Raw genomic sequence first — 16,999 nt, forward strand, 5'->3', positions numbered from 1 at the left:
AATTAGTCTGGGTGACTTCATTTCAGTAAATTGCTCATAATCGAAACATGCTGTTTCTGTGAACTGCAAACTATCCTGAGCAGGTAGAATGGCCAACATTAGGAATTCAGTGGGATAGTTAAAATATATGCTCAAAATAAATAAAATTTGGTGAGGATGCAGACACTCAGTGCCCAGGAAAGAGAAGGCTTGCCTGGAGGTGCGGAGGCTGGAGCAAAAAAGGTTCAGCCGTGAAGTTCAGAAGAAACCTGTGCCTCGGGAGGGGAGATCCCTTGATTCAAATCCTTGCTCCTGGCCCCAGAAAGCTCCGTGGTTTCCCCATGACAGAAGGAGCAGGGCTGGAGACAGACACCGGGAAAGATGCCGCCCGGTGCCGGAGCATCCCCTCCCCGCAGACAGGTTTCGCACGCTTCCCCAGCGCTTTTCCTTTAAACCATGGGTTCGTTTCCTCAATATAACCTCGGTTTCAGGTCGGCACAAGGTAACTCTCTACCCTTTGCTTTTTTGGTTCAGCTGCTGATATACAAATCCCAGCTGGCCACCGAGCCGCCGTTATAATTTGCTTTCACCTCCAGGTGGAGCGTTTCGGTTGCTGTTGCAGGGCTGAGCCCCGCTCTCCCTCCCACGACTGGACACCACGCAGGAAAGAGAAAAAAAAACAAAACCAAAAAAAACAGCCAAGCAACCAAGCACAAATGCCAAGCCCCACGGCACGCTTCGAGTCACCGTTTGCTAAGACAGACAGCCGGTGGCCGAGAGGTGCCTTGCTTTGGTGTGAGGGACCCCCCCTGCCTTGGTGGATGTGCAAGGAGACCCACCACCACCATCCCTCGATGGCAGCAGCAAGGATGTTCTGCAAAGGGCTGGATTTTGGGGATGTGCCAAATCAGGGGATGCGATGAAGGGATGCAGGTCTCCAGCACCTTCCCTGCCACAGCGTCGGCTCCCTCGGCAGCAGAAAGTTTCGGTTTTGCTGGAGAAAGTGTCTTGTTCCAGGGTGGATTTTCACGCTCTGAGAGGCAGAACTGGAAAGCAGGTTGCAAGCCAGGAAGGAAAAATTGCAAAACAGGAGTGGGGAGGAGGGGAGACCTGGATCAAAAACCACCCTCCTCACTTACAGGAAGGCAACTGGGAGAAAGCTTGGTGTGGAAATGAACTTCCCAAAATAAAGGGAATTTAATGCTAACCAAAACACCCAGACACAGATGAACTTAATCATACTGAAGTGAGTGAAGGTCATTAAATAAACAGCAAAAGTCAAAGTGTTGAGATTGGGGATATATTTAGCTATCAGCTCTTAGACAGAAAAAATAAACATCGGGAATTGCACAGCAAAAAGTTATCTGAAGCACTGAGACAAAGAGGAGAAAACAAATACGAGTCTTTGCTGACACATAACGTACATAATGGCTCTTTCAGAAGGACGTAGGCAGGGGTTAGGGGCCGGGTAGGAAGGTAACGCTGCAATGGCAGGGGGATTTCCAAGGCACTTTATATGCATTTGCCTTCTCTGATTTCTTATTCTTCTGCACCGTAGTCCCAACACCACCATAAAAAGATTTTAATGCTGGCTGCGGTTGGTATAACTATCGACGGCCACGGGCTGCACCGCGGCTGCTGGCTGACCCTCGCGTTTTATCTCCCATTATTGCAATTAGTTTCCCCAACTGCGAAGCCCGGTGGCTCGGGCGCACGGGTGTCTTTGTCAACCATTTGCAACTCCGCGGTATAAAAAGGGATATAAATTTTTATACTGCTCCTCGGGTTTTCCTTTCTATCAGCTTGGCAAGAGCCTGCATTTTTTAAACAGATGATCCAGGGTTCAGTTCTCGCTAGTGAATTTCACGTTCGTTCTGCCATTGCGAGAAAATCCGTACAAAAAGCGCACTACAAAACTTTTCAGCCTCTGCATAAACCCGATGTCCCGGAGAGCAGGTGCCCAGGGACCTTCCCGCTGGGCTCGGTGGTGGCTGCGGTTTGCAGCGCTCACCTGGCAGCCCTCTGCCCGCAAAGGTGTCTGTGAGACTTGTGGGACCCACAGGACTGGAACTGGCCCACGAGTCATCTGGAGCTTCTGACCTTGAATCACTCTTCAGTCTCCTGGATAGGGAGCTTCACGGGTTTTAACAGGACACGTGCTGAATAAAGCACTTGAGCCAATCTTTTCTGTTAAACCTGCACTGCAGAAACATCTTTGCAAAGGGGGTAAACAGAAGAGTAATTTTCTCAATATGAACAAGCAAGGGCCCTTTACATCTCCAAACACGGTGTTTAGGAGGGGGGACAGATGCTGAATTGCTATGGAACCCCCGTAGAAAAGAATATTCACGGAGCAATCACTTGGAAATACAAAGGAATAAATTATCCTTCTCAAACTGCAAGTCTATACCGAAGAGATACCTGGGCAGCAAGCGCATGTGCTCAGCAAGAGTAAATAAATAAAAATCATAGCTAAAAATCACGGGTAAACCCACCCCAAGAGTCCACGGGGATGTGCGTCTGGCTCCTGTAGATGCTTTTACAAGTATTACCTCGAGCTCTTAATGCCAGCAAAACCTCTGCTGGGCCCTCTAGGTTTTCCTGAGTCATTAGACAGTCAAGGAAACAGCAGGCCACTGGATGCTTGTCAAACTCCAAAGAAGAAACCGATAAAGCCATTTATTCCATACAGGAATCAAACCCAGTGCATACAAACTTCTACTCCCAAAAACATTTCGATGATTAGCTTTGATTAATGGCGCTGCCAGAGGATCATTCATCAGTATTAACTAACAACATCTTTTTCCACATTATTTCCAGCTCCCTAGAAGCTGCAAAGTGAAATATGTTTCTCTTTTATGACATTTTTTTTACCTCGTTCCCATCTATACACTAGTTTTGTGCGGTTTTTTAGGGTCGCCCACAAAACCTGCTCGGACACAAGAGGGTCAGTGAAAACCTTTGCACAGCACACGGGGCTCCTCCACTCCCAGGCTGTGGGCATCTCTCTTCCATTTGTTATTGCAGGGTTGCTTAGGAGCACCCCTTACTAGAAGGCTGCTCAGTGTTGTTGAGCTTCTAGAGCAATTTACACACATACACACACACACACACACTCATTTTTCCTGCAGGATAGAACTGCCATAAAGTTCGGAATATGGAAACCGGGCCATTACAGCTGGTTTTGCAAAGATACCCTGTAAGAAAACCACCAGGTCAGATTTTGAGCTGCAACTGCATCTCATCACCACTGAAGACAAAGGGAGGGCAGAAAGCGCGTCCCACACATGTGGGACCTTGAGCTCTGCACTCTCCTGGAGCATCCAGGAACGCAGGGGAACAAAGCACAGCATCACACACACTCGATGGCCAAGATCCCCGTGCTGCCCCAGGTACTCCCCGCTTCCCGAACGTGGGATTCGAGTGCTGGCTTTCACAGGCTGAATGTTTGCGTTTGTACAGAGAAATTATTTTGGAAGGTGTGGTGTCACCTGGCTCACCCTGACAGTAGCACCATGCCATCAGAACGTACGACCCAGCAGACCAACAGCCTGGGAAGGGATGGTGCAACCCTTCTGGGTGCAGGAACCGGGGAGCAGCCAGCAGTGGCTGGGGTGGCTCACAGCAAACTGGGTGCCTTCCAGCAAACACAACCTCACAAGCAAAGCCCACACGTACGAGACCACGGCACTGAAAATGTTCTGCACTGTGTTAGGCAATTTATCAATTCAGGAAAAAACAAGAAGCTATTTCCTTACCGTCCTTGGCCGGCTCCACGCTCCAGCAGGCAGCAGTGCTGTCTAGGATGGCCTCGACGTTAAGCCGTGCTCCCTCTCCTGCTCCAGTCCCAGCCCCTCATCTGCTGCCAGACACCTTCAGGACGAAAAAAAACCCAACCCAGCGTTAAGACTTTTGTTAGCAAACAGAAAGGTCTGTGTTACTGCTCCTCTGTTTTCTCACTAGTCACTTTATCAGGGAATATTAGCAATAAAAACAGCAACTAGGCAAAGCACCAAAGAAATTTTAGAAGACAAAGCTGAAAGGCAAGAGCAAACATCACTTGTGATAGCGGTGCTGATGTCTAACATCTGATACCCCCCCGCCAGATACAGGACCTTCTGTCAAGCTACACATCTTCCTCCAGCTGGGGCGATGCTGTGGATGGAGTTAGGGCCTCCTGTAGCCCCCAGAACTTTGGTTCTTTCCCCAAACACCTTCCAGCCTTTCCAGTTACCAGCCCCTCAGGAGAAGTGGCTCCTCCAGGCTTGGGGGGATGAAGCGGTGGGGACCCAACCTGCTCCTTTCCAATACCATCCTCCCAGTGCTAAATCTGGCCATTTCCAGGAGACCAGAGGAAGCAAGAATAAACCTCAGGGGAAGGCAGGACTCTCCCCCTGCTCCTCTCCAAATGCAAGTGGTGGAGCAACCAGAGCCCAGCCTGACGCAGCTCCCGCAGCAGGGTGTCCCTTGTCCCCAGCCTCCCCCATGGCAGGACTGCCCAGGACGGGGGGCAGAGGGGCCGAGCCGCCCCCCGGCTCCCGCAGCAGCCTGCCGTGGGTCAGCTCCTCACCCCGCCGCAGAGAGCAGCCAGCATCTTTCTGACAGCTCGGGGGATGTTTCCAGACCGCGGGACTGGCTTTCTGTCACTGCGGATAGGAAAAAATCTCCAGTCATCCAAAAATGGACTCCAGCGGGCCCTGCAGGTAATTCTTAAACCTTGAGACAGGCCTGGAGAGCGATCGTTCCCCTCTTAATCCCCTAAAAACATCCATGGGAATGGCAAGCTGGCTTTCCCCATGCCTGCCCCTTGCCCCGGAGCCCCATCTCTCCCTGTTCGGAGCCGGACAGACAAAGGCTGCCTCCAACCTCGGCTTTCCCAAGAGTTTAGTTTCAGGTCAATGAGCCTATGAAGAATAATTGCATCCAAGGAATGGCACATGCCATCGCCGTGATGTGATGGGGCTAGAGGGGCTTTCCCCAGCTGATGCTGGCTCCTGGGCCACGTTAATTCTGAACCACCTGGATGCTGCTCCATCCTGGAAATGCCAGCACCTCATCCAGGGAGTGGAAGCCCTCAGAGATGTGCCCAGCTGGTGACCCTTCACTCTTTTTTTCCACTAATATGCATTTATATTGACGTGTTAACATAATTATATATTTATAGTGTTTATAACCACACTCTACGTGTTTATTTGTTTTGCATTAAGCTGGTATTAATGCAGGTCTCTCAGCTGTGTAGTAGGTAGATAGAGGTTGCAATGGTAAGAAAAATAAACCTAGTGACCTACACCTTCCGCATGCACACACAGCTGCTCCAGGCAGGCTCGTATATGCTTCGGGAGCAATTTTCAGCAAACATACATCCCAGAATCAAGTTGCTGGACAAAACCATCTCCTGCCAGGCCACTGGGTAGTATTCTCCACCGAGGTATGCAGGCATGTACGCCCTCCCACGACACCCACTGTCCCTTACTGACAAAACCTGCCAAGACCAAACCAAAAAGGCAGCGGTGCACGTGAAGCAGAGGGACTGCGGCAGACGGGCAAAACTGGGAACGGCTCTTTGTATATGTTCTTTTTTTTTTTTTTGGCTAGAAAATGAGGCCGCCTGTATCCAAATGGCCTCATTTCACTTCAAGTGTTTCCCATTTTTAAAGCCTGTCTGCAGTTGTGTATATAGCGCTCTATAAATATTTCCCTGAGACCGCAGCGTGAGCCCTTTCCTTCCAGTTCATCCTTCGACACTTCCCTTTCGCTCTTCAGCGATGCTCGAGCAGGAGCTGCCAGGGGCTGCCCCCAAGCTGCCAGACCCCTGTGCCGTGCAGACCGGAGAGGTAGGAGTGATGGTAACAGCTAACGAGATCACGTAATTATAATTTCCAGAGTTAGGATCATCGTGACGCACATGGTTTTCCGCGGAGAGGCTAGGAACCAAACCGTAAAAGATTTTTTTTTCGCCTTTCTAATCATCAGCTCACTCGAGTAACAGGAGGAAGGCGGCACGATACCCTACCACCTGCCACCAAAAATGGACATGGTGGCGTTTCTAGGGACCGCTGTGTTGGAAGTGAGAATCACAGGATACAAGGAAAGAGAAACCGGGCATCAGCCCTCCTTGGGCATCACCTTAACTCTGCAGATGACTGGCTGGAACAAGTGTAAGTGCCACTTGAAATGTCCCTTCTGCCACTGCACCCGTTAATGGCCACGGAGGAGGAGCAAGGGTTAGCCGATCGAGGTTTCTGCTCCAAAAGCCTTTTTGGTGACCACCACCAAAGACCCACTGGCTATGCTGGGGGTCCCCAACTTTAACGTGGTGCTTTCTGTGCAGAATATTTCCAGCCCTTTTTCCTCCATTCCTTACAGACTTTGCTCTTCATTCACATTAATATCACGCGTGCTCCTCCCGGCCCCTTGCTAGGACTAGATCAGTCCTTTGGGAGGTCCAAGCCAGCACAAAGGATCCTGTCCAGTTTGTTTGCACCCAATCCCAAGAAAAAAACCAGTAGGTCCTACATGAATGAAGAAAAGGAAAGGAGGAGAGAAAGCATGACTCCAGCAGTTCTCATGGCATTCGGCAGGGCTGGAAACAGTGATGGCAATAATTGCCTGTAGCCTCCTGAAAACCGCTTGTCACAGATTTTCCGAATGCTGAAAAATACAGAGATATATATATTTGTAAGTAACCACCAGGCTCAATCAGCTCATCTTGACCAAATACTCCACACTGACATTATTCCACAATGGCATAATCCTTAAGAGAAAAACCACAGCATTCTTGGACCCCAAACAGAAACTCGACACATGTAATACCTAATGCTAGAGTGTACTTTATACCCTGTTTTCCTATGAGTCATTTTCCATCCCACTGTCTGTTGAAAAATGCTTTTTTTTGTTTATTTATTAAAGATTCTCTCAATGGCTTTATTGATGACAGAAGAAGGGAGCGAACGAGGCAGAGATTCGGCATCCCAGAGACCTGCCACCGAACTGGCCTAACTAAAGCCATCTGCTCGGGACAGGAGCCGCAGCCACCAGGCTGCTGCCAGAATCAGATTTTAAAGGGACAGTGCTAGAGCCGGCAGGATGCAGATCGGGCTCTGTGTTACCAAAAAAAAAAAAAAAAAAGACACATGCTTTTTAATTTACTGGGAGGGACATGGGATGGGAGGATGAAGTTGTTTTGTTTTGTTTGGACTGTCAAAGCCCAATTTTCTTGGCACAAATGGAAACACCCTCAGGCCTGTCTGGGAAAAACCCGTGCTGGGCAGCTTTTCAGACGGCACAAGAAAATGAGCAAACGAAACCATGTACCAACCCCAAAAAAGCAAAATTGGCTGGTCTAGCTCAACAGTCAGAAGCAAAGGCTTGATTCAGCCCTTGCCTGTGTTGGCATCTGCACAGTGGGACCCATTCAAAGCCAGCAAGACGCAGCTCAGCATCAGCCCCGTGGGTGCACGGCAAGAGAAAGATAAACCACCCATTTATTTAATAAATACATTTAATTGTACTATTTGATCAAATGCCACGATCTCAACAGCTCGAGCCTGAGCTGTGGGGGTTTATTTTCCAATTTAATCTTGACAAGACCCATTTAAATGTTAAAAAGTGAGTAGCAGCATCTTGTGGGGACGTTACAGGGAGCGGAAGGGCACTGGATGGAGTTGGGGCTGCCATGAGCTCGTACAAAGCTGGGTGAACGCAGTGCGGGTATCGCAGCACTGACAGCAACAGCTCCCAGCTTCAGTAGATGTTTAACCAACTAAACCTCTTCATTTTGAGTTAGGGCACTCACCTCTGCTGCCCCAGTCTGTTTTGGTAGCAAGCTACCAGGTCACTTGATAAACGGAAAGCTGACCGTTCCTTTCCCTCCAAAAAAGAGCTCCAGGTCTTTGCTTACAGGTTTTGCTGGATGTTAGGACTTTCCAAATGGAAAGAAGACTGACCTACAGGCAGAGATCTCAGCTCTGCTCCACCACCGGTTAGCTGAATCCTGCTGATGGCCATGGAGAAGGACTCATCCTAGCTTGCTCCACCACGCTTGAGCTCCATAGGACTGACAGTCACCACCCCACCAGCCGAACAGCCCAAATACCGGCAATGACCAAACAACATGACCCATCTGCACCAGTGACCGACGGAACAAGAAACAACACATTCATGGTCTGGGGGAGACGGGGTGAACCGATGGTCATGATCCACGCAGTAGGTGCCATGAATCACAGGGCCCGCAGCAGACACGCTCGTGAAGGAGCACATTGTGCGCAGCTCTCGGCACGTGGAGGGACTTGCTGTTCACACTAGAACTAATAATCACAGATCTGAAACGGTAACATTAGGAATACCTTTGCTTCAAAGAGAGGTTCTGTCTTCCCCAGCTTCAGCCAAATACAAAGAATAAAGTCAAATATATGTATTTATATACACATATCATAAATACACGACACAAGCAAGACAGCCAAGTCAGCTCTCCCGACCTATCTGCGGTGCTGACAGGAGATCCCTAGTGCAAATGTTACATATTTGCCTTATATTCATTCTTAAACAAAACGAGCAAAGGTCAAAACTAAGTTCCTGCAGAAGGACACATTTGTTGTCCAGATGGCAATGAAATATGAAGGGCTCTTCTGTGAGCAGAATGGACAAATAGATGCTCTGCAGCCCTAACGTCATGCTGACCTTCATGCTGTACAGTGCACACACGCTTTTTCCCTTGGGCTTATGCATCTGAGATGGGGTTTGGGAGCAGCAAAGCAGAGTGCAGGGAGGGCACCTTACTCGTACGGTACCTGGTCTTGTATCGCACCAAGCCCACCGAAGCTCGTCCTAGAGCTGATGCACCTTCGCAAAGCCCTTGGTGCAAAGTTCAACCTCGGGATGAAAGCCCTGCCTGCAGCACGTAGGGTTTCGTTTCCAACGTCTGGCACAACCCTGAAGTGGCTCAAGCGTAGTCTCTAAAAGCAGGAGAAAGTCTGCTGGGGAAAGAAAACAGACCCAAGGCTGGGGTCAGCATCAGTTTAACAATATTTTTCAGGACAGCTGGGTTAACTTGCTGGTCTCTAAAAAGCACATACAAAAAAAAATTCATCCATTTGCCTCTCTTGGGAAGAAGCACTGAGGCTCAGTGGAGCACGTCACCTTCAGCAGCAACAGCTTCCCACCCTTCAGCAAGATGCTTTCACTGGGGATCTCTGTTAGGGTGGTGTTGCACAGAGACTAGAGAGCTCATGAAAAGCTTCAAGAGGAGGATCAGGGACCTAGGGAACGGTGCTGCAGTGACTTTTACTGTTTAGCACTGACACCACAGCCATGCCTAAGCCATACCTGGCCATGCAGGAGAAGACATGGAGAGGCACAGCCCTCCGAGCCTCCATCCTGCCGTCAGCCAGTGGTTTGATGACTGCGCTCCAGGTCCCACGAGGGGGAAGACGCACATCCCAGCTCCACCCAGACCGCAGAGCAGAGCTCCCCCACGGAAAGCACTGTGCAAAATCTCAAAGGGAAAAAACCCCAACCAACAGGGCCATGGCCCCAAGTCAAAGTGCCTGGGTCCTATGGTCCTGGAAGCAATACTGCATACTGAAAGCTGCAATGATTCCCAGTTGTTTCTGTTTTGTTTTCTTGGCCTAATTTCTTTCAGGCTGTCAATAGCTGCATGTCCTCTGCAGAGCCAAGCATAAATCTAGTCAAATCCTGACTTATCCTAGAGGAAAGAAACGTCCTTATTGCTATTCTAGCCAGGAATGCACGCGTTTTTATTGGCCTGAGGAGCGCAATCAGTACCCTCGGAGCAAAGGTACTGCCCACCTGCCACCTCCTCTTTCTCTGTCCCACAGAGATATCAAGCTTCTTACAACCTGGTTTTTCCTAGGCTGAACTCCCAGGTAGGAATGAAGGTCTCCGAGGGCAGGAGAGCCGGCACTCTTCAGCTGCAGCTTTTGTATCTCGCTCCAAACGCTGAACCTAATGCAATCTGAAAACTATTACCCAATCGCAGAGGAAAGCTAATTCTCCAGGACAGTCTGAAACATGCAAATAGAACCACGATCTTTGCCATTTGCAACACAATGGAAAATTACTAATAAAAGTTCCTATTGTGTCGGGGATGTAATACTAACCTCATGGTATTTCTCTTTCCCTCCCTTCCCCTTTTGCAGCCAGGCAGCTAAAAATGGCTTAAAACTTCCCAGCCCAAATGCTCGGGGTCAGTCGGTGATGCTGAAGCACCACAATGAAAGGTCTGAGACCATCTACCACACAGCCTGTTGCTCCCTCCTGGGCTCAGGGGATGCAGCGCTCCTACTCCACGCTCCAAGCCCAGGGGCTGGCTGGAGGAGGACCCCCCCCCTGAAGCATGGGAGGCTGTAGGACTCCCCTCTAGCCCCCAGTTAATGCCAGCCCATGCTCTTAGCACCCAGCTGTGGGACTGGAGACACAAAATCCAACCGGCCTCCCTGATGTCTCCAAAATGCCACGGCAGCACCATCCTTCCCACCCCATCACTGAGCCTCTGCTCACGTTGCTTCTGACCCATGCAATGGGATAAGAGATCTTTCCCCAGCCTCACGGCTGAGAAGGCACCTTGCTTTGGCCACACTTCTCTCTCCTCCTTCCCCTAAAGGGAAAACGCATGCACACACATACACTGCGCTGATGTCTGCCTACACCCTTGTCCCAGCCCCAGGAAAGGAAGCCCAGACACAGGAATTAAAAACTAGGCCAGTATTTTCAAGGCTGGATGCCTAGAGCGGGGCTTCTTGATCCATCTTTCAACGCAGAGACAAACGACCCGATTGCTTTACGAGACATGTGAGCACCGGCAGCCTCCTTCTTTAACAGGGTCAGTAGTTGCAGGGATGCCAAAGGAGGGATTGAAACCCCTGCTTTGAGGGCTGTGAGTCTTCCCCAGGGTCTTTCCAACTCACTTCCTTCCTCCCTGGGCTTTTAGGCTCAAGCAATGAAGCGGCAGCAGCAGGACGGGGGTCGAGCAGGCGAGAGGAGGCAAGTGCAGCTCACACCTCTGCCCTGCTTCCTTGGACAAGGCACTTGTTTTTCCCACTCTGTGCTTTTTCCCCACAGCATCCTTTCTCCTGCCAACCCCTCGTGCCCCTGAGCATCAGCATCTCTCTTTTGCCCCAGCCTCTCCTCCAGCCCTTCCTCAGCAGAAAAGCGTAGGATTAAACTGTGGCGCACGTGAGATGCAAAACCCAGCGCTGAACCTCAGATCTTGACGGGCTGCAGGAAAAACACCCATTACGGGGCAATTGGGGGCAATTAAGAGATTTCAGCTGAAACCAGTGGCTTCAGTGTTTCACCGAGGCAGCCAAATGGCTTTTTATCTGTGTATTTGTTAATAATCTCATTATTTACAGGACCCATGTGCTCTCTATTACCTTCCATATTCCAATATTGAAAGGACATCTGAGGCTGGTTAGCCTGTTTGTAACGGGTCCATCTTCAGCTTTTTGGTATTTCCTGGCTGGCATGTGACCAAATCAACACACTCCTCTTTCCACTTAAAAATAGAGCCCCTCCGAGGAACTGTACTAAGCAATTACCTTGTTCAGCAATTCCCAAAGCACAAGCTGCCTTGGGACTTTATAGGTTTTAGGAAAAAAACCCCAAACAACAACAACAACAACAAAAAACCCCAAACCCAAACAACCCCAAAACTCAAAACAAAATGTAAAATCTCTTTGATTCCTGTAGTTGTCCACTGGTGAGTGCAGGCAAGAAAAATAGTTTGGATATTGGGAACATTTCCAATAAGGAGGTATTTCAAGGTTTTGCTTGGGGGGGTGGCGGTGCTGATTTTTAGGAGGATCAGAGATCATTAGCTGCAGATGTCAGCTGTATGTCTGCAAGCTGAGGACACGCTGCCAGCACCTGAACCTCTTCCACTCAGTTTTCCCCTTTAACTTGCAGCTGACAGAGGCTCAGATGGAAGAAGCCACATGAAGCAGCATCATCCCTTCCTGGATGCTGAAGGCATCTGCTCCAGCTGATTTAAGAAGCAGCAATCAGGAAACTGAGTGGTGTTCGCATCTCTCTCTCCTGCGCCCTGTGAGAATTATCACTCCACAAGGTCCAGTTTTGCTCTCCCTGCTGGCATTCCTACATTTCATGGTACTTGGGTTCAGCAAATCTTTCCTTACAGCATGCTTCTTCTGCCCTGGGAATCTCAGCCTGGGTTCAACAAGCCTGGGGCTTTTCAAGGAGATGAAGCCTGGGGAGGGTTTCCAGCCTGTGGGCTTCAGACAGAGCAAGTGACTCACTGAGAGCTTCAGCTCTGGGTGACCCATCCTCAGCCCCCCGAACAGGCACCTTCAGCTTGGCTTCCTCACGCCCACCTCTACCCAGCACAAAACCCAGGCAGAAACATGCTCCCTTCCCGACTCCACCACCCCCTGAAGCTGGTCCCACGGTGCAGCCCACTCTACCACCAACCAACCAAGGGGAAATCCTTTGAAAGCAATACAGATGGCTCAGGAGACTTATTTCTGTAAGCCACAGTATGGGACCAACATGCTGATTTCTCTTCTAAACACACACCCACGCGCACCCGTGTGAATGAGCGATACATTTCTGGACAGTTTGCGTACCACAATTATCACCAAAACTAGTAGCATGTAATGAGTCAGATTAAATTCTTCTCCAGGGCAGCTGAAGACGGCCACAGCTGGGATCCAGAGGGTGACATGCTGGGTCTAAACCTCCCCGTTCAGAAGAAGAGAGCCTGCCCTGTCCCCTTGAGAGATGAAACCGTGCTTGCTGCTTCCCACAGGGAGAGGCACGCCACTGGGATGCAGGGCCTGCCAGGAAAGCTTAGTTGCCATTATCATGCTTGGGTCAGAGGAAATTCAAGGGACAATTCCCCGACAGCTGTGACTGGCACCTGCAGAGATGCTAATGCGGATCGCACCCTTTCTCCGCCCCACCACGGGCTCCCAAGAGCAGCTAGAAGCCATGCAGACCCTGACAAGCCTGCCTCTGTCCTTCCCAGATGCCACCTTCAACACCGTCACCTTCTACATCACGGAGGCTATGACCAACTCAGCATGTGCCCATCAGCTGGGAGTGGTGGGGACCATCACAAGCTCCAGCTCATGACCACCTTCACTGCTGCCAATCCGGCTGGCACAGCTAGATAGGCAGATCTGCTGGCATTTCTAACTTCTCTGAGGTTCATGGGTGGCCCAGAGTATGACAAAATATTGAGTTGTTAGCAAAGCAAAGAGATTTGGGCTGGAATTCCTCGGTAAAACTGCCAGATGTGTCACTTTTACTCAGAGCTGAATTGGCAGATCATCGCCGCTGGGGAAAAAGCCGGAGGGGAAGGAAAGGAAATCAAACAATTTCCCAAGTCACCTGTTTTCTTTATGCCAGCGCTGCCAGCTTCATCCTGAAAAGTACAGCCTGCGGATTTAACTTGTGCTAAACCAGATTTCTCCTCCACTCTTCCATTCATTCTCCCACTCCCTCTGCATCCCTTGACTTGAGCCATTCCTAGGCATTTCACGCCTAATTATTTACTATCCCTAATGAATGCTCATCGTGCATTCACTCCTTTCCTCATCTGTAGCTGGTTTTAATCGGGCAGCTCCGTCCTCAGTGGCCAGGAGTTGTGCAATCGTTCGCACACATCTGCCACCAGCCCTGCTCCACCTCAGCTGCTATTAAATTTTAATCCCTAACGAGTCTTGAGGACTTTCTCCGGTCTGTCTGTTCAGGGAGAAGTGTCAGTCACTGCAGAGGGAGAGAGGGACCTCTCCAAGATAATGTTCCAGGCTGATGCTTAATCAACACGATGGCCTCATTAACAGCACAACCCAGATAACGCAATCCTTGCGGCGCTGGCATTCCGCCTTGCTGAGCAGGCACATAATAAATCAAGAGGAGATTTGGTGGGAAAGAAAAGCCCTGCTCTGTTCCCATGTGCTCTGGTGGTACAGCTTTCTGCCCCAAAGGCCTCTAAAACTTCTGCTGGGATGGAGTAACCGGAGACAACCAACCCCTCCTGCAAACACCCCCTGGCTCCCCCCGCGCTGGTCCGCAGCTGCACCCCTCGGGCTCCTGCCAGCGGCAAAGGCAGCGGGGTGACCCTGCAAGGGGCAGCTGGAAATCGGAGGCAGCCACCAGCAGAGATGCTACAAACAAATCAGCCCTTGAAACCCCCCCAGCGTCAGTCGGCTGCTTGGGAAAGCTGTGCTCTGCTTTCCCTTTCTGCTGCTTGGAGCCTCGAACCCCATGCAGGGCAAAGGAGATTTTGGCCCATTATTTTTTTTTTTTTCCTCCTCCTTGGGATGCTTTTCGCCTGCCTGTGATCATAATCTGAGCTCCTGCCTGGCAGGAGGCAGACAAACAAACAGGGCTGCTCTGCTCGCAACCCAGCCTGAAACCACAGTGTCCTCGCCCCAGAGAAGCGGCTCCTTGTGAAGCCGGCTCGGCGTGAGCCACGCTCCCGGGAGTGCGTCCACTCACTTGAAAGCTGACATGGAAACCCTTTGAAAACAGCGGGAACAAAAAGAGCACAGATCGCTCCTCGGTCCTGCAGAATGGAGCTCTGCCTGGCAGCCACCCATCCCACAGAGAAAAAAAAAAATTATATATTCCACAGTGTCTATTCTCCATTCATCCTTTCTAGGCACCCTGTGCTGTGCGCTCGCCTTGCAAAGGAGCAAGAAGATGAATCCAGGCACATTACGGACAATGTCCCTCATCCCTTAAATGCTCGCAGCCTCCTGATGCTGCTGGCATCCACTGAGGGCTGGGAGACGGAGAACTAATCTGAGGCAGAGAACTGTCTTCTCCTCATAGCCCCAGGTCTCCTGGAAATCTCACAGGGAGGGCTGCAGGCTGTGAGTAACCCAGCAGAGGTTGCACGCTGGAGAAGTTCAAGGGAGAGGGATGGAGGGAAAGGCCAAGAAGCAATCCAACAGCACAGCAAGTTTTCATTAAGACTGACTTCAGATTTGGCTTTCATGCACTGCTCAGATCCAGGCTGCTTCGCATAAAAGGACAGTTTTTACCCCAGCGAGCATCATGGTTTAGATTTACATCAAGGTTTTTGGTTTGAGGATGTTTTGCCTGCTGTGGGAATTCATGGGCAACTAATTTTTCCTTGGGAGCTCTCAAGATGATGGAGGCCTGTTCCAAAAAAGCCTGCCGCATACTTGCTGGGTTCTCACCTTGCACTTGGCAGCCGGAGGAATTCGACGACATCTACCTGACATCAGGAAAAAAAAAATCCATGTGGTTTGGATTCAGAAGAACAGTTGAGAATTTTGAAAGCGGAGGACACAAAGAGCCCCACAGACAGAAACCACCAACATCCAAACAACCTCACGTCAAACACCTCGGTGCTGCTCTCCCGTCCCCAGCACAGGGCTCGGCGCAGCCTCTCGCGGGCTCAGCAGAGCAGCCAGCGCGGTTCCCCACCAGACCCAGTCGTTCACAGCTCTCTAATGGGAGACAGGCCTGAGCAAAGCCCCACATCAGAGAGCCTCTAAATCTGTTGGAGGCAGGAAACTTCAAAATCCAAATCCAACCCCCAGTTTTTGGAGAGACCTTGAACTTTTTAACGGGCTTATGTACAAATGCACTGATGGATTTTGGAGGTGTTTGAAATCTGAACCAAATGTTACTTCAGGGCTTGGACCCCTCTCTCCAGTTCATTTTTCAGCTTCCCTTTTACTTGAGAAGCACCAGCCTCCCTCCTGACTTCAGTGTACTTATTTTTCCATTTACCCCAGAAGAACAGAATTCCTTCCCCAAGGGTTACCCCTGCAGGGTACCGGCACCTTGTAGAGAGCATCTTGCCAATGCACAATGAAAATCTTCACGGCAGCTCCAGTGCAAATGCTAAATGTGGTTTGCAGCCCCTGCCTGAAAACAGACTTAGGCAGATCTTCTGGAAACGGGTCCCGACTGTCAGTGAGCTTCACCTCCATTTCCTCCGGGACTCTGGGACCTTCGTCATTCCAAAGCCCTTTTAAAATGTCATCGCTTCAAGAGAGGCAAGTCAGTGCTTGCGCCAGGGCTGGCCTGCTGGGTGACGGAGTGATCAGACTCAAGCTTTGAACTTTGAACAGTCTGGAAAGCCGGGAGAAGCCAGAGCAGGAGCTTACATCACCCTATCTCGGAGGCAAGCAAGCACGGATTCTCCCCAAGCCTGTGCTCCGTAGCCACTGTCGGACAGTTACGGGAAGCCAGGATGATGAACGCATGAGTCACTGCAGCTAGATGCTCTCCTGGGAGGAAGGAGCAAGAGTTTCCTCACAAGAAGTAGCTTTTTTCCACTGTAAATCTCAGCACGGTGATGAGTCTGAAAGGTCACTGGGGCTTGGCACTGGTTTGGCAACTGAGAGCCAGATGGCTTTGATGGGAAAGAGGATAACACTGCCTCCTCCTGAGTGGCTCTCTGCTAACAGGCTTCACCTACAGCTTGTCTGGTTCACTATGGACCAGCTTCCTTCAGCTCCTGCCTGCTCTACGGTAAGCAGCGGCCAAGCACAGGCTTTTGCAGGGCTGGAAATCCTGGTCCTACCTAAGGGAAGGGGAATTTTGTCTTTGGCTTCAACAAGGGGAGGATTTTCAACTAAGATCCCTATTTGTATTTTGAGAAGGGGTCTCTAGCGGACAGCAAACTAAATCTGCACGTGTTCTGAGGGGCCTCAGTGGACACTGAGCTCCTCAATTTGCAGCGAAGGTCCCGAACACATAGACCATCAGCGCTTCACCCCCATTCAGACCTCAGCATTGCCATTCAGATCAGCGGGGCTCCTGACAGCAGCGGTTCCACACATATCTGTTATTCACTGAAGTCCCTTTTCTTGGATTTGGGAGAGGAGTGTCAAAATTAAAGGGCACATAGGAAACCCTTCACCTGGAAATGTGGAGATCTGCAGTGCTCCATGCTGGAGCTGACACCGCTCTGGCAGCAGTGGTACCCCAGCAGAAAGCACTCAGACACTGGAGGCTTGATCTTCAGGAGTGCTCCGGAGGGTGGGAGATCAAACCC

The 16,999-nt window shown here is 50.4% G+C and overlaps 1 protein-coding gene across 2 annotated transcripts in view; it reads right to left on the reverse strand.

Annotated features, from left to right (window-relative positions):
• ZNF469 (zinc finger protein 469) overlaps nucleotides 1-16,999 on the reverse strand; it is a 239,719-nt gene that overhangs the window by 98,940 nt on the left and 123,780 nt on the right. The window contains exon 4 of one of the 2 annotated variants that reach the window (XM_080410620.1): nucleotides 3,738-3,852. The exons of the other annotated variant lie outside the window; for it this stretch is intronic. The gene's annotated coding sequence lies outside the window, so the exon portion shown is untranslated. The remainder of the gene's footprint in view (nucleotides 1-3,737; nucleotides 3,853-16,999) is intronic. 2 annotated transcript variants of the gene reach the window in all.

Source organism: Falco punctatus, assembly GCF_963210335.1.
Source record: "Falco punctatus genome assembly, chromosome: 14".
In the NCBI taxonomy this organism is placed as follows: Eukaryota; Metazoa; Chordata; class Aves; order Falconiformes; family Falconidae; genus Falco; species Falco punctatus.